This window comes from Megascapheus bottae, chromosome 16 (assembly GCF_031878675.1).
Source record: "Megascapheus bottae isolate mThoBot1 chromosome 16, mThoBot2.hap1, whole genome shotgun sequence".
NCBI lineage: Eukaryota > Metazoa > Chordata > Mammalia > Rodentia > Geomyidae > Megascapheus > Megascapheus bottae.
This window is the reverse complement of record NC_143524.1, coordinates 48,831,246-48,850,566: the sequence shown is the minus strand read 5'-3', so window position 1 is coordinate 48,850,566 and position 19,321 is coordinate 48,831,246.

Genomic DNA, 19,321 nt, shown 5'->3' with positions numbered 1-19,321 from the left:
CATATACTTTGGGTTATGCAGGTCTTAAAAGTTGTTTTTTCCCCCAGATTTAAGTCTTTTGTATTTTTGAATCTATTTTACATGTGGTATTGTTTTTATTTATATTTTTATTCTTAATGGTTAATATGAGAGATAGCTGGTTTCTATATTATTATAAAATATGTCAACTTCTTTTAAATTGAATTATTCATTCTAATTTTGAAGATTTTCACAGATATTCTACAGACATAATCATGTCTTTTACAATAAAATAACATTACTTCACACTTCCAATCTGGACAATTCTTTGTTATCTTGCCTCATTTTAGAAGTTAAAATCTCTGTTCAATATTAAGTGTAAATGATGAGAGCAGACAACTTTATGGGTCATCAGTGGGGAAAATTATTTAATCTTAAGCATTAAATATGAGGTTAATCTCAATTATTTTTAGATATACATTATTGGTTTAATAGATTTGTCTGATTTCACAGGTTATGTCTGTTCTAACTTGCCATTTATTCTTTTAGTGATTCCAATTGCCAGATAATGAGCTGATTAGTGTGTGTGTGTGTGTGTGTGTGTGTGTGTGTGTGTGTGTGCACAGAGCATGTTTTAGAATGTGATGAAATGGGGGCCATCTTTCTAAGGGAAATGAGTGTGAGAAAGGACAGTGCCAAAACCGTCCACTAGGACATAATTACAAACTGCAAGTCTAAAACTCTCAACTTTAAGGAACTTTAAGCTTTATCTTATTCCCCTCCACTTAAGTCTTTACATTCATATTGAAGTCCACCTGTAGTGAATCAAAGGTGAAAAGCCAGGCACTAGTTGCTCAACAGTCAGTGAGATTCTTATCTCCAATTGACTAGCTAAAAGCTGGAAGTGGTGGTATGGCCCAAACGATAGAGCATCAGCCTTGAGTTAAAAAGTAAAGAGATCAAAGCTCTAAGCTCAAGCTATAGTATTGATATGAAAAATTATAATTATACTAATCACATTCTTAGCATTTCCCTACTTCTGCTTTAGTCCTATCCCTCAAAAACTCACACTCTACACTAAGTCCTAATATTCTGTTTCTATTGTCAGTTTCCTTCCATTCTCCCATAACTCCTTTTATAAATTCTGCCACCATCTGCTACTCAGTCTGTAACAACAGGATCCTGATTGATCTCCCTTCTTCTGCCCATCTCTCTCTCATCTATCAACTCCCAAAGTAAATACGCTTTCAGAAAATCACACTTGACCTATCACTACTTAAAAACACGTTCAATGTCTTCTCCTCAAAACAGTCTGTCACCCTCATGGGAGTTCTCAGTGTTTACCTGTCTGGTTCCAGATTCATAGGAAAGATGATTCTGCTCCCAGTACTTGCTACTTCCAGAGAAGATGCTCTGGAGGGAGAGACCTCTCCTGGTGGTATGGTCCTTAGGACATCCAGTCCAGATCCAAACTGCTTATTCCAAGCTTTGCTCTATTCACCCATATGTGACTGCACCTTTTCTGAATCTCTCCAGGCTTCAAAGAACCCTGGTTATTAAACCAGGAGAAAGCTAATGTATGAGCCATACAATTATTAGAATGAAATGATATTTGTCTCTCATGAGTGTGTATGCACACACACACACACACACACACACACACACACACACATACACACAGCACTAAAAGCAATGTGGGTAAACGTCAACATACATTATTTTCATCTTGCCTGTGTTTATTTCTTTGATGTTCACTCCAGATGCACTTTGCTAAGAAGGTGTGAGGAATAGAGGGTTAAAAAAAAGTTGTGGAAGATTCTGGAATGTGACTGGCTCTCTGGTGCAGTCACACCCACCTCTCTCAGGAGAGAGGGGAGGGAGCACTGATTGCAAAGGCAGTAATTTCAGTAGAGTTTGTCATTGTGGATTTTTATTAGGTTGGCACTTTCATTTCTAAATCAAGAGCTTTGGTTTGCTCTTGTTTTCCCTTCTTCCTCCCTCTCTTTTTTCTGTGTGGTTGCAACTTTTAAAGGCTTAATTAGAGCAATAAAAAAATAGCAATTTTGCGTTTCCTCTTTTTAAATAACAAGTAAAAGTTGGCAAGGCAGCTGTGGGTGAATGCTGTTTGAAAGCTGCCACCAGTCTCGGGCTCCATTTTTCACTGCTTCCAGGCACATTGGAAAATTAGCGCTGACACATGCAAATGAGTTTATGAGAGGAGAAAAAAATGTACATGGTCCAACATCCACTGAAGATGATGATGGGTAGTAAAAATGACTCATATGGGAGTTTCTGCTTGATTTCAAGAGGTAAATAAAAGTTCTGATTTTCTTATTAGATTTTTTTCACTGGGTGTGACCAGGGATATCATATTGAACAAGACAATCCATACTCATAAAACCAGATGTAATAAGTTTCACTCATAGATAGCAACTAGATCAAACAAATACATACACTTATATATGTGTGTATATATATATTCATCCATCTATGTATGCATTCATATATCTATGGATACATAATTAGATATGAATGTACATACGACATGAATCTAAAGGCTTACTTAGGTGGAGAAGGGAAGGGGGCAGGGAAAAAGATAAAATGTCCTTTTAAAATATGTATTGTATATGAAGGCAGTATAAATAAACTCAGTGCAAGTAATGGGGCTAAAGGGAAGGTAAAGCTGTGAGCAGGCTCAGTTGACTGGGTGTCTGTTAATGGGAAAAGTCTGAAGTAGCAAGAGGATTAATATGGTTGAAGCAAATGGCATGTATGAAAACACAACTATGAAACCTGTGGAAATTGTTCTCGGAAGGAGAAGAGAGGATGATAAGACAATGATCTGATTGTGACCTTTCCCCCACATTTTACAATGTATTTCAATAGAATCCTCCTTTCTTCAAGAAACAATATATGCCCTCCAAAAGATTCATGTGTTAAAGCCTGTTTCCAGCTGGCAGTACTCTCTTGGAGAACCTAAAAATCCACTTCCTCTTTCACTTGAGCTGTAGCTGGGGGAAATAACTCACTAGGAGTGGGTGCCAAGGCATAGTTTGGGCTATGGAACGTGTTCTCCAAATCGTAGCTATTATTAAATATTAGCTACTTTTCTGTTCCCAAAGGGGACCTATGGATCCCATGCATTTTTATAAGTTTTAAGGATGCTGCCTCCTAAGCTAGGGTAACAGATGGTAGAGTGAGTTGTGTGGTCAGATGAGCCATATTAGGAAGGAAAATATAGATTTGATGGGAAGACATGAAAATTGAGACAGCAATGATGCAGAAGGAGCAAGGGCGGGCCTACTGTCAGTGAACCACTTCATGTGGTAGGTTTTTCATTTAATGTTTATTTTTGAGCTGGGAAAACTTTTACCATTTGTATAACATTTATAGAACAAATAGACTTCTGACTTTGATTTGCAGATTTCGCTGTTGATCTAATATTTCCTTAACAGTCTGATGCCTTCCTCTCTTGGAATTTTTTGATGACTTACAGTGATGTTGGCACAGACAGGGCATGTGTGGGAAGCTATATGCTCTCCCTAAATTTCATCACTTTCTATTACTGTAATATTTTTTCCTCTGCACTAATAACATGCACACTCAGGGCTGACCTGTAAACTACTTCTGATAGTCTTACCTGATCTTAAAGCCAAAAGTTTGATAGCAGTATATCTATTTGTACATCCTTTCATCACCTGAACTCCCGGAGGACATAATAAGTGACCAGTTAAGAGTCAATGTACTTAACTGTACAGAATACAGTAAGACACAGTAAGATGGGACTCAGAGGAGATATAAAACAGGGTAGAGCAAGAGTAGAAATGTTTCATGGAAAATCTCTGCAAAACATTCAAGCATTACTGATCGGATCCGTTTCTGAACTAGTCTTTTTGTTGCCGAGGAAAAATACCTGGCAAAACTAAGAGAGAAAGATTTGCTTAAGCTCATAGTTTCAGGGAGGTTCTGTTAACAGCTGTGTGGGCCCCTTGCACTTGAGCAAAACATCATGGCAGAAAAACATGACGAAGAAAATTCTTCACCTTGTGAGAGACAGGGTGCAGAGAGAAAGAATACAAAAGGGGGGCTAAGGCCCCGTATAATCCCCAAGGACACACCCACAAATGGCCTACTTCCTTCAGCTAGGCTCCAGTTCCTACTTAATCTCTACTTCCCAACAATGTCACCATGTTATGAATCCATCAAAGATTTCCCTGTTAATTAGATTATCCCTTCAGGATTAAATCATTTCCCTGAGCTTTCCCACACAAGGTAGCAACCAAGCCCTACAATAAATAAATCTGTAGAGAACATTTCATATTTGAACTGTAACTTTCAGAAAGACTGGGAAAATCTGCTTTAAAAAAATCAAATATATGTAAGAGTTTCTATTTTGTTTAATCTCTTCTATCTTTTTATTGTTTTTTAATATATAGGTTGGAAGTTATGGTGATAGGTATTTTAAAATCATTTTTGAGTCTATATAAACACCTAGGCAATACCCAAAAGGCCAAATGGAATGCAGAATTCAAAATGGACACTCTTCTACACAATATTGCCTTTAGCTATGCTTTCATTTTATTAGCATGTAATAAACTCAACCAAAGATGTTTTAATATGTCTGCACTACTTAATAGCCTGGGAGTCATTCTAATTATTATTGATTTTTATCTTTGTGGCTCTAGTACACTCTTTCTTTGAATTTTAGGAAACTAGTTAAGATGCAAATGATGTTAGCTTTGTGAATAATTGTCAGAATGGAAGACTCATAATAAATTTGACCCCTCCTTGCCAAACACAGACACAAAAAAAAATAACAAAATCATTTCTTTAAAATGCAAAATAATTTACATAAACATGGAATGAATATTGCCTTGTGTAGCAAAATGTTTACCAGAGTTGCTGGCAACTGTTCAGTGCATGCTGGGTAACCAGACAATTGGGATGGAAAATGCTGAGGATCCACTTAAAAGTAAGATTGGGAAAATTTGCTACTAATAAACAGTATTGGACTGGAGCTACAGTTCAAGCAGTAGTTGTTAGCTGAGTGGTGTTAAGTAGCCACAAATATCCAGACTTTAGATCCTTGTTTTTAACCAACACATGATTCAGCAAGACCCAGCCCTGGCAATGAGAGCAGCATGGCCCACAAACCAAATGAATTGTATCTCAACGTAGAGACAGTTTTTGAAGGAACAGGAAGTCCTGATAAAGAAAGGAGAATAGCTGTACTGCCTGAGCCACTGTGGTATCTGGGTCATAACTGAAAGCCCAAGTTTTAATTCAACTCATGACCTATAACAACAGAGTTTAAATGTGAGTGTGTCACATCAGGGAAACAGAAGCAAATCTGAGCACAAAAGCTATCACCATACATAGGGTTTTCAGTCATATTTTTGGCAATTTGCAGATGCAGTTAAAAGGAGCTCTTCACTCACTTCTTCATGTGGAAGCTGAGAGTCTTAACTTTTAAAATTCTCCTCTCAGACACTGCCACTGCTCAGCCAAATCTGAGATTCATGCCCTAAAGGGACACGTAGTTTCCCGACTTATATTTGTTTTCAGGAAAATAATATTCTGGATTGTGCAAGGTTTAAATGATTAGGATTTGAAGTGCATCGATGGTTCCTAGAATCAAATTTCCATGAATGAAACTCAAGAATGGGTATGTTTAAAATCTCCAGGTGATTCTTGCTAAAACCCATGGTTCATACTATCAGTCTCTGGACATGGAGTCAACAACATTCTTTTTTTTTTCAATTTTCTTTTCTTTCTTCTTTTACTGTAAAGGTGATGTACAGAGGGGTTACAGTTACAAAGTAAGATAATGAGGACATTTCTTGTTGAACATTGTTATCCCCTTCAGCTCAACAACTTTCTTAAAGTGCCTTGAACATATAAATGAAAATTAAATGAAAATGTCTTCTAATGGATTTTGTGTATTGTATCTTTTCTTCCATTGTGCCCATTCATTTTTTATAATTTATACCTGAAATTTTATATAAGAGGAAAGCAAGAGAGAGAGAGAGAGAGAGAGAGAGAGAGAGAGAGAGAGAGAGAGAGAGAGAGAGAGAGAGAGAGAGAAGAGAAGAGAAGAGGAGGAGAGGAGAGGAGAGGAGAGGAGAGGGAGGGAAAGAAAGAGAGAGGAAGGAAGGAAGGAAGGAAGGAAGGAAGGAAGGAAGGAAGGAAGGAAGGAAGGAAGGAAGGAAGGGAGGGAGGGAGGAAGAGAGGGAGGGCGGGAGGGAAAGAAAGAGAAAAAGAGAAAGAAAGAAAGAAAGAAAGAAAGAAAGAAAGAAAGAAAGAAAGAAAGAAAGAAAGAAAGGAAGGAAGGAAGGAAGGAAGGAAGGAAGGAAGAAAGGAAAGCATGTGTATTCATGATTATGATAATATGCCAGGGAATTGCCTGGGTGATTTCCCTGTGTTCTCACCATTGGGATTTTCTTCAGCTTGTACAAGACAAGTACTTGGCATGTACAGAGCCTCAGCAATGGTTTGGTGCTAGATTTCTCAGGAAAAGAAAATCCTTATGCCTAACTGGAGTACTTCCTCTATTATGGTGACTTAAAATTTAATAAGTAATGAGTAGTAATTAATAAATAATAGATAACTTTTAATAATGATTGTTAACTACTTTGTACTAGCACAGTTAATGCTGAGGATAAAAGTGAGTAGCACAACTATGTTACTAGAATCCCATCAGGAACAAACACATAAGCAAAACTCTTCAAGTAGCCAGTAGATAGGCTTGTAGAAGAGCGTTTCACTAGGGAAAGAGTTTAAACAAATGAAGGCCTTGCAGTTGGTGGTTGGGAAGATGTGATCTGTTGACACTGAAAGAAAACTACCACAAAGGATTTTCATGTTAATTCTATCTCACTATTTTTCCCCAGCCAAAATAGGACTGAGCAATGGATCTTCTAGTTTGCCTTCTGTATACCAGAGGGGATTTTAGAGTAGACTTGGACTCATTCAGTAGTTCCCAACTCTCTTCAAGTATCTGTGTGAGCCATTTGTCCCTAAGGCCCAGAGTGCTTCAGAACTGTAATGAAGCTGTCTCTTGCATAGTTCCCTACTTCCCCGGCTGTTTGGGGGATGCCCTTTGGCCAACCCATCCTCACAATCCAAAAGCATCTGCTACTTGAGAATCTTCTATTTCCTTCCTATCTTATAATCATGTGGCCCTGGGAATGCCTTAACTCTATGTTTCAGCCTCGTGCTCTTGCCCTAAGAGAGTTTAAGTCCATTCCATTCAGGCATCTAGAATTGGTAAGGATGTACTATACACCAGGTTAAGTATACCACCACCACCAACAACAACAACAACATAAAGCAGTTTCTAGCTGGACATGGTGACTCACAGCTGTAATCCTAGCTACTCAGGAGGCTGAGATCTGAGGATCCAGTTCAAAGCCAGCCCTGGCAATACAAAGCTCTTATCTCCAGTTAATCACTAAAAACAGGAAGTGGGGCTGTGGCTCAAGGATAGGGTGGTAACCTTGAGCTGAAGAGCTCAGGGACAGCTCCCAGGCCAGAGGTCAAGCCCCATGAAACACCCCCCCCCCCAAAAAAAAAACAGTTTCTGATCTCAAAGATTCCATGATCTCTGAGAGGAGAGCTATAAAATCAGCAAATTAGGAGATACTATGAAAGGCAAAAAAATAAGCAATGAAGAGGAAAGGTATTCATTATTAAATTGTTAGTGTATAAAAGAGGCATGATTGATTGATTGATTGATTTTGGATGTGGGGCTTGAACTCTGGGCCTTGGCAATGTCCCTGAGCTCTTCAGCTCAAGACTACTACCCTACCCATTGAGCCACAGTGCCACTTCCCATGGGCATGTTTTCTGACCATGCAATGCCTATAAGAGGAATGAAAGTCCATCAACTGATCAAATAAACAAAAATCCCTAGATTTAAGTTATAGTAAGACCAATGAAGGAAACTATCAGGGACTGAGAATAACAGGAGAGAATGCCTACACGAAACAGGCAGTTTCCACTAGAATCTAGATATCTTAAATAACTTTTTAAAAGGTCATCTAGACGGGGATTGGCAAAATGGAAATATTTGTAAAGCTTTCATTAATTGTGAAATAAAAATGGTAATGGTATGAAAAGAATGTGGTTTTCATAATAAGCACTTGATATACCTTTGTTATTGTTGTCAGCCTCTGATGCTTCTTCCACAGAATGGGGTGTCACTGTCTCTATCATTCTCTCTAGGCACAGCTGCTACATATTTGAAGTTCAATCATGAAGATGTCCATATGATTATTATTGTGATATTCACATTGTTTAAGCTTTATGGTATAGAGCTGCCCACAGCAAGCAAAAATGTTCAAAATGCACATTCCTTCTTTAGGAGTAGCCATGTCGTAAGCAGCTATTGGCCACATATACTACACAGGGGTATATATGAAGAGTATCTCCATCATCACCAAGAGTTCCTAACTGGAATTCCAGATTCTAAAGAACTAGTTTAACTAAGGGATTCTATACTTTGAATATAACAGCCTTTCTTACCTGACATTTAATTTTGCCATTCCTGAGGCTTGAACTCAGGGCCTAAGTACTGTCCTTGGGCTTTCTCAAGGCCAGTGCTCTACCACTAGCCAAAGCAATACTCTGGCTTTTTCTATGTATGTTGTACCAAAGACTTGAACCTAGGGTTTGTGAATGCTAGGCAAACACTCTACCATTAGGCTACATTCCCTGCCCCTCATACCTGCCATTTTACTTTTCAAGTTGTTGCTATCTAAGATCGATCACTGTCTAAAAATATGGAATGGACAAGTGCAGAAATAAACAATTCCTACATTTGATTTTCATGCCCAGTGCCAAGATCTTACATACCTAAGGACAGCTACTCAGGAGGCTAAGATACAGGTTATTGGAATGATTTCTAATTACAAACAGAAACATCCATGACACTCCACCTCAAAAATGACCAGCCAAAAGTCAGTCTGCAGGTATGATTCAAGTGAATAGTCTAATGAATCACCCCTCTGTCCAGCATGCACACAGCCTCCCATTAACCATCATAATGCGTGTGTTCAGGTAATGGCTCAGAGAATCACATGTTTCCATAAAGCATGGAGAGACAGACTCGCTTTGTATGTCAATGCTGAAGGACATAGATGAAAGCTGGTTTGGTACTATTTGAGGGTTCAGGCATTGACTGATGGTCTCAGGACCTATCCCCTATATATGAAAAGAACTTCCTATGTTAGTGTTCATGTTAGTCTGCAAGAGCCATATAAGTAGTCATTCATCTTTGGAATAGATTGCACTAATATGACCTTATATATTGGAGTTCTTAACCTGTTTTCTTCTTTGACGTAAAAATGATCATCCTTATAACTTTCTTACAACTCTCCCTGAAACAGGCCGAAGCAATACTCCTATGTCTGTACTTCAGTTGCTGACTGTTACATAAGGTACTAAGTGCATCAATGTCTTGAAGGAGGAAGTAAAGCTCAGAGAAATCATGTGACTTAAAGTAGATAGTCAGTTAAAGATATTGCCCAACTCCAAGGTCAGTGCTCTCTATGACATCTCTGTTCTTTCTTCTACAAGTTGAATTTTCCAGGTGTTGTTAATGCTATTGCTATAGAACATTCTTTCATGCCAGACATGGGTGCCTTGCATTTTCAAGAGACCTAAGAATCGCGGTTCAAAGCCATCCTAGAAAGGAAAGTCTATGAGACTCTTATCTCCAATTAGCAAATGCCCAAAGTAGAGATGTAGCCCAAATAATAGAGCATTAACCTCAAGCATAAAAGCTCAGAGACAGTGCCCAGGCCTTGAGTTCAAGCCCCACAACTGGCACAAAGAAATAAATTAGGAACAGAAAGTTCTTCCAGTAACTGAGTTGTCAGGATTCAACTTCTGATAGCTACTCAGCAATCAGGGTCCAACTAGTTGTCCATCTATCCTATGTTGCTTCCACAAGCCTGTCCACTCTCACAGTGAAACAAAGAAGCATGTGAAGTGAACTTCAATTCACATTCAGCCTCAGTGTTCTTGTCCACAGCTGCTGAAACAGCTGTTCCCCTCCCTGCACCACCCTCTCTTCCCCCCTACCCCTGCAAGCTAATTATTCCCAACTAGTTGAGTAGCTGTGAATGTTGTGGGTCTTCCCCCTCACCTCCCCCCCCCCCCCCGCCCGCCTCAATAGCTTCTGTCCAGCTGCCTTTCTACTTGTTCAAAGATTTCTATCAGTTCTGGATGGATGAATAATTCCAGAATTTAATTTGTGGGTATTTCAAAACTCTTATCTAGCACAGTATTATGTATAACTTCAAGAACTGATAAGCAAGAGTACACCTTAAAATTTTTACAAAGTGTGTATCATTACACCTGGTAAAAGATTATCAATAAAGCAATCTCTTAAAGGATTTGTATTAAAGAAACATATATGCCTGTAATAGAAGTTTGTGAGATTTCTTCACTCTTGATCTGCTTCTGCTACAAATGATGTCACATGATTGGCAAAAATGTCCCCTTTCTTACTTATAGTAGCTGAAATTTACAGACAGAGAATATAAACAGAATTGATTATGGCAGAGATGAATAACTTTGTAAGTATAACTTTTGTGTACAACAAAATGGTTTAACATATATACACATTGTGCAATGCTGAATAAAATTATTTGACCTATTTGGAAAAAAAAAAAGAGTACACCTTAAAAAAAGTCATCCATCGCCAAGTGTCAGTGGCTCATGCCTAAGCCATGATCTGAGGATCAGGCCTCAAAGCCAGCTCATGCAGAAAGTCCAGGCAGAAAAATCCATACAATGGAACCAACCCAGATGCCCCTCAGTTGATGAGTGGATCAGCAAGATGTGGTATTTATACACAATGGAATTCTATGCTGCTGTCAGAAAGAATGACATCGCCCCATTTATAAGGAAATGGAAAGACTTAGAAAAAATCATATTAAGTGAAGTAAGCCAGACTCAAAGGAACATAGGCTCAATGGTTTCCCTCATTCATCATAATCAGTAGAAACCTTGGGCTCTCCTAGCAGAGATTTGCAATAGAGCAAAATCTAGAGACATTACATCAAATAGTACGACACTAAATGTAAGGACCTCCAGGATAAGGAAACAAAAGCCATATAATGAGTGATTGTTGTCCTTAATGTCCTATGTTATCACTCATCTCTTTTGCCATCCCTTGGTTATCTCATATTGTTACAATTTTTCACCCTGTTATCTGATATATTTTATATGTGCTTAATTGGTTATTTGAAATTGGATAGGGAAGGGGGGAAATCAAGATAAGTGAGGGGAGGGTGGGAGGGAAATGGGGACCATGTCATGCGAAAGGGTATCAATGTATATGAAGTAATGCACCTTCTATCTGGTGAATATAATGTAACCCTTCTATTAATCACGATAAAAATATTAAAAAAAGAAAAGTCCATACAAATCTTGTAGCCAATTAACCTCAAAAAACCCATAAGTGGAAGTATGGCTCAAGTTGGTAGAATGCAAGCCTTGAGAAAAAACAAAAAGCTAAGGGACAGCATTCAAGCCCCGAGTTCTAGACCCAGTGCTGGTAACCCCCAAAAGGTCATCAGTTGTATCAAATCCAGTGATTGAAGTTCTGTTGCTTATCAGGATCCAGACCCCCATATGAATTTGCAGGCCCAATGAAGAACAATGTGCCCCTTAGCTAAATATTTCAATATTAAAAGATTAACTGTCAAATAATAAATAAGTTCTGTTACCCTCCTTAACAGGCATAATTTCATTAAAAGCCAGGGTCCATGGTTCTACTATAGCATTTCTCTGTTTTGTCAACATGCAGTGAAGGAGTATCACATCAGCCCCAAGCCCACACTGTGTATCTCTGCACCATACAAGAGAGGTGCAAAAGGCTTTGGGCTCACAACGCACAGGAATAGCTCCAATCACATAGTAAAGCTCCATCTAATGAATGGCCAAACTTCTTTGGCTACCACTCCAGCTAACAGCAACAGTATATATGCCCTGCTCTTGAGATGGATGTGGGGAAAAGGGCTTTGAAGAACTATTAGTTATTTTAGAAGAGATAAGATGATATATGTGTCTAGAAAAATATGCAGTTATCAATAAATAATCACTAATATTGCTACCATCCTGGGTGAAAGGGACTATACATAGAAAAACTTCATAAGCCATTATATATATACATATATATTGATATATAGATATATATCAATAGATATACAATATATACAATATACATACACAAATACTATATATATATCAATGCACAAACAAATGTATGATAGACCTGAAATTACTTCAATTTCTAAGGAATTTGCAAATGTTTTAAGAAGGACCACAGTATTTGACTCCTATTTTTTTAGTTTTAATAAGCCTTACATTATCTTAATCCTTTATTATGTGCCATTTGTTTTTTTCTGGTCTCTGCTTATAACATCTTCCTACTTCTTTGTGGGCTGGTCACATTCTAGTAATAGTGTCTGGTATCATTTAGAGTTAATTATCTCCCTATCTTTAATCATTCAAATTTTCATCGAAAATTTAGCAACTTTGTTGCTTGTACTAACAATAAAGTATGACTTTAGCTAATATTGTGTCCTACTGTATAAGGACAGTAAAGTATTTTAGAGTCACTCTCTTCTCCATTCCCCACTGCCAAACCAGGTTTTGCGTGTTTCCTTACAACATATCATAAAAGAAGAGCTCATCATGCTAAGTGAAATAGGCCAGATTAAGAAACACTAATAACATACCTTGCTCATGTGCAGATTTTAGACGTAACAACAATTACAAAAAGAATGAAGATGTTATCGGTGCCAAATTGATGCTTGAGCAAAAGAGCTCAGGAACAATACCCAGGACAAGTCCTGCGACTAACAAACAACAAAGAAAAATGATGACATCAGTGCATGATTGTAAAGTAGCTCGTTCACATATATGAAAATGAAATTATGAAACACACCTAAAATTTTTTAGTAAAGGAGACGATCTTAATTAAGCTATTACATATTGAAATAATACAATGAAAGCTCTTTGTACTATTAATATACACTAATAAAAACAGAAAACTAAAAAGCAGAGAAAATATCTGTACAAGCATCTATGTTTTTGTCAGAGGGAGATGTGAACACTCTTGCACTACATGTGTTCATGTGCAAGTGTGTGGGAAGTTTTACTCCAACCTTTGAACCAAGAAAATTTTAATTTCAACCCAATAGTTTTGTTCTATTTCTGTTACAGAGAATTTTAATTATAAAGAGCAGAAACATAAACAAATCATGTTTAATTTTTATTTAGGGAGATTTGTAGAACAAATGTTTATGAAATCTCACTTTTCCATTTCATCATTATTTTTCCTTGATAAAACCTTCCTGTGCTTCCTAGAACAGCAGCTTTTAGGGAGCTTTCAGTTGAAGTAGTCAAAAGTTAAGCCCCATCTTCACTAATAATCCTGTCTCAATGTTCAATAACTTTCAAGCCCTTGAAATGGGAGAAGCTCATTTCATAGAATTAAAGTGTTCAATTCCAGTCCAATCAGCAGTCTTGTAACCACTCTGACTATGTGTGTGGCTTTAACAAGGAGCATGAGTGTCCTTTTCTGCAAAGGAAACTTTTTTAGTCATTATTCTTCATAAGAGGGAGGATAATATTAGTCTTTATGTCTCTATTTTAATCACTTATTTCATCACACATTGTTCTTGACATCACTAAAATAGTACATATTTGCAAAAAGAAAAATGTCATTAAACCTCAGTAAACCATGCAAAATGTTAACCATGAATATATATATGTATGTATGTATGTATATACACACACACACACACACACACACACACACACACACACACACATATATACATATATATTTGCCAGTCCGGGAGCTTGAACTCAGAGTCTGAGCACTGTCCTTGGGCTTTTTCCCTTAAGGCTAGCACTCTGTCACTTGATCCATAGCACTGATTCTGGTTTTTCTATGTATGTGGTACTAAGGATTTGAACGGGGGTTTTTCTGCATGCTAGGTAAACACTCAACCACTAGGCCAAACTCCCAGCCTCAACCATGAATATTTTATGATGATAATTGGAAAAAAAGAAATTAAATAGCTGCTCATATTTAGATTTAGTTGTAGCTTTCATCTTATTGGAAAACTCATTTCAGCAAGTTTAAAATATTTTAGTGGCATGCCATACGTAAATGACAAAATTGCCAAACTTGTCATTATCTCATGAGGATTTTACAGGACCTCAAATCCTGGAAATAATACAACTTGGGAGTTAGTCTATAAAAACTACAGACAATATTTTTTAACCTGTTCTTCTGTGTGTGTGTGTGTGTGTGTGTGTGTGTGTGTGTGTGTGTGTGTGTGTGGTACTAGGGCTTGAACTCAGGGCTAGAGTGCTGTCATTTAGCTTTTTCCTTCAAGAAATCTCACAGATTTTCCTTCCTGAGCTGGCTTTGAACCAGATTCTCAGATCTCGGCCTCTTGACTAGTTAAGAGTACAAGCATGAGCCACTGAGAGCCAACCATTTTTAAACTTCTTAGCAGATTGGGAGCAGAATGTGAGGGAAGAGGCCTAGCCTCTAGGAAAGAGAAGACAATGATCTTGTAGAATTCACACATGATGTGTCCAGGATCACAGGCCTAGCTGATGAACAGGCGAGGAATCGGGACCTTGCTCTCTTATGTGCCAGGATACACTTGACTGTGCTATTTTATTGTTTCCTTTCTTGTTTTTAAATTTTTTAGATTGTTGTTTTGTTTTGTGTGTGTGTGAGGAAGTCTACCAGTAAAGTCAAGGGATAGCAGTATTAGATATTTTATGAAGAAGTAAAAATTAGATTTTTTTTCTGTCATACATAAATACCATATTTTATCTTACATAGGATATGAAATTTGTTCTAAAATGACAAAGAATGTATCCCCTAGTATTTAAGGAATTCATTTTTAAAATGTGACTAATATGCAAGCTGAAAGTGTCATGCTTCTAGCCTGAGAAACAAGGTATTTGATCCTGGTTTTCCCTTCTCCCTGCTTTGATAAAGCATAATTATTCAGCTTCGAATTAATAACTTTCAGCCAGCAACTTCTGTGGGTCTAGTGCTGTGTGCAGCATGGAATAAGCTCTCAATGCACTGGTCTTACACCTGAATGTTGATGCAGAGAATGAGAACACACTTTTGATCATGTTCTCTTCTTACTGATGAGATCCTGCAGTTTATAGAATTTATTAACATTCTTTGTAAGCCTGAAGAGAATTAGCGTATGGAGTTTCATGAAGAATAAAGAGTCCAGCTCTACAATATTAAAATTTCTCTTGAGATTTACTATGCTGAGGTAAAATGGTAGTAGACAGAAGGTAGAGAGGCAGAGGAGCATCTTGTGTTCGGGCGTGCGGTGGTGCCACACATGTAATGAATGAGTGTTCATCTGAAGGAAGGATTCCAGAATGAGTAAAGGGAACAGGAGTGGTCAATGGAAGTAGACTTTATGGTCAACAAGTCTTTCTTCAGACTTGAGAAGGCCTAAATTGCTCATTCTCTTCCTTTTAAATCAGTTTGTTGTTGTTTTCAGACAAAGCATTGTTGGTATCTTTTGTTTCATTTTGTGCCAGTACTGGTACTTGGACACAGCACCTGGGAATTGCCCATGGCGCTTTTTTTTTCTCCTAAGATTGGCTCTCTATCATTTGAGTCACAGTTCCATTTCCCACTTGGTGGCTAATTGGAGATAGCAAGTATTGCGTAATGTTCTACCAGGACTGACTTTAAACTGCAGTCTTCAGGTTTCACTATCGCAAGTAGCTAGGATTACAGATGTGAGCCACCAGCACCAAGAAGGGATGCAGAGCTGCATGCTGATCCTCAAGGGAGAATCAAAACTCTGGTTCTTAAACTTGAGGATGATTGTGAAACCATGGGCAAAGTTAATCCTCATCCCAGGCCCCCACTAAGTCTCAGCTCTGCCCCTGAACAGAAGGAATCTGGTAAGTAATTCACCTAGTGTTTGACATAGCGTAACCTGGAAACCTTAAAATATACTGCCTAAGTTGCCACCCACAGATAATCTAATTGATCCTGAAGGAAACCTGGAGAGTGGAAACTATTTAAGTCCCCTGGATATTATTACACACACACACACACACACAGAGTACTCCTTATAAGAACTCAAAAGTGGGAGAGTAATCACCGTTACCCTCAGTTATATTACTGGAGTGGTATCACCAGAAGGTATTTATTTGTGTATATGTATTTGGGCTCTTTTTGTCATTTTGATTTGGTTTGTTAGTGCAGACAATTTCTCAGACAAAAATGAACATAGGGATTTAGAGTGACTCTTGTATGTGTGAGGACTGATCAAATGAGAGCAAGATGTTCCTGTGGCAAAATTATCTTCTATCAGCTGGACTTCCCGTACTAACTTCTGTTACTGCTGATAATAAGGCTTTTCAGGATATGTTAACAGAATAAAGTAGTCATGCATGTACTCATGAATTATTTAGGGAAAATGGAGAGAATGAAAATGTAAGGAGCCAGACAAGGTGACTCATTTCTATAATCCTAGGTAATTCTGAGGCAGAGACAGAGAGGACTGCTATCCAAAGCCAGCCCAGACAAAATGTTATTGAAGTCTTCATCTAGGTGGAGTGGAGTTAGCATGTTATCCCAGCCAAACAGGAAGCATAAATAGGAGAACTTCATTTCAGACCAGCCTGGACAAAAACACAGGGCCCTAATTATTTTTAATTGGCTTTTAAATGCGAGTTAAGGCATGGTGCAAGTGGAAAAGAGCCTGTCTACCCAGCAGGAGGCCCTGAGTTCAAATCTTAGTACTACTCAAACACTACATAGATAGATAGTTGATTGGATTAGGTAGATCAACTTTAGGAAGGTAGGTAAGTGGGCAGGCAGATGATAGATAGATAGATGGATAGATAGATAGACAGAGATAGATAGATAGATAGATAGATAGATAGATAGATAGATAGATAGATAGATGATAGATACAGTGATACATTGATTGAATGGTATTAAATTCAATACTTGTTGGTTTCTCAAATGACTTTAAGAAACAGGTGACCAAGGATCAAAAAATCTAATAACAACAGATTCTGGAGGGGATGTGGCCAGGAGGGATCACTACTACATTGTTGGTGGGAGTGCAAACTTGTTCAACGATTATGGAAAGCAGTATGGCAGTTCCTCAAAAGACTAAACATAGAGCTCTCCTATGACCCAGCAATTCCACTACTTGGCATTTACCCAATTGTCCAGAAACAAGGACTTAGTAAAACCACTAGCACAACAATGTTCATTGCAGCACTATTTACCATAGCAAAGATATGGAACCAACCTAGATGTCCCTCAGTTGATGAGTGGATCAACAAGATGTGGTATTTATACACAATGGAATTCTATGCTGCTGTCAGAAAGAACGACATCATCCCATTTGTAAGGAAATGGAAAGACTTAGAAAAAATCATATTAAGTGAAGTAAACCAGGAACATAGGCTCAATGGTTTCCCTCATTTGTCATAATCAGTAGAAACCTTGGGCTCTCCTAGAAGAGATTTGCAATAGAGCAAAACCTAGATACATAAGGCCATTAAGTATGATGCTAAATGAAAGAACCTCCAGGATATAGAAACAATATAATGAATGATTGTTGTCCTTAATGTACTATGTTATCTCTCATCTCTTTTGCTGACCCTTGGTTATCTCATATTGTTACAGTATCTCACTTTGTTATCTGATATATTGGATATATTTGTATTTGGTTATTTGAAATTGGATAGGGAAGGGGGGAAAACAAAATGAGGGTTGGGGATGTGGAGAAGGGAAATGGGGACCAAGACATGTTAAAGGGTATCAATGTATGTGAAGTAATGCACTTTCTATCTGGTGAATATAATGTAACTCTTCTATTAATTACAATAAAAATATATGAAAAAAGAAACAGGTAGCCAATAGAGTTGTAGAGGACAAAGAAGACAAAGCCAGGTTTAGGCAGTTTCAGAAGCAAATCTGCTACTTAATGTCTCCATACAGAGACCCAGTGCTTGTTAAGGACTGCTTATATGTATCAATTAAAACATCTGAAAATACAAGATGCACCCTGGAAAACATGAAGGATCACAGAAGAGCAGATTTTAAAAGACCTAGGACAAAATCCAACTTAGTTGTCTCCTATCAAAGATAAGAAACTTGTGCTGTATAAGAAAAATTATTTTCTTCATATTGTACAATTTGGTGACAGGGCTAGAACTGCAACCAAGTTCACGTAGACTCCAGCCCAGTGCTTTCTTCTGTGTGTCACAGTGTATCAACTGGAAGCCAGGACTGTGACTAACTGTATGACCCAGCTACAGAAATGGTGGAGAATTAAGATGCTTCACTTTTGTCATCAGAGTGGCCATATGAGATTAGACTGAGCCATTAGTGCTGCCAGCAGTAACCCAGCCTCGGGCCTTGTTTTCTGCTCTGCCATTCTTAACACAATGTCTCAAGCCTAGCTACCTTGGTTCAAATCAAGCTTTTATACTACTCATTAACTCTGGAACTTTCTACAAGTTACTTTTCCTTTCTATACTCAGTTTTCATATCACTCAATAGTTGCTGATATGAAACTAAGTTAGCTCATCCATAGAAAGTATTTAACCCTCTAACTTAAGGTATGGGCTAATTTACAGCTGCTATTCTTATGGTTATGAGCTTTACTTGTTCATGATTGTAGCAGAACAACCAAACATGATGCCTTCTTACCAGAAAGGCTGATGAATCTTTCTATTGCCAGACTTTAGTCTATTTATTAATGAAATTATCACATTCTCTGGAATCTCAAGTTTGTATCCCAATGACCAGAAGTGAGACACAAACATACCCTTGCATGAAAGGTGAGACAGGAATTACATCTCTATAATGATGCTGCCATCACCAGCAAAACTATTGGCTTCTTCCTAAAGTATGGTTGTATGTATATGAAGTAGGCAACTCTCCAGAAGAGTCAGGAAGAGTTGGTTCACTGCCCAAACACTGTGAGATTTTGTCCAGAATACTAACTCCATAGACTCACTGCCTTCTAACTGTGAGTTAAGATAAAAGTTCCTGTTATGACTACTTTCCCAATACAGCCTGTGGTTTTCATCAATTCCATGGTGCTCTGTAAATGCAATTAATGCAAATAATTGTATCACTATCCAGCCATTTGCAATAGTAAAAATATAGCCCTTGACCTCCAAATAGGCCCACTTGTGCACACTCAAAATGATGTTTTTCCAGAAGTGGAGATGAGAATGGATGTAGCTCATTACAAAGTAGGAGAGAAAGCTGATGCTCCATGATGCTATATTGTGCCTTTACCTTCTCAGC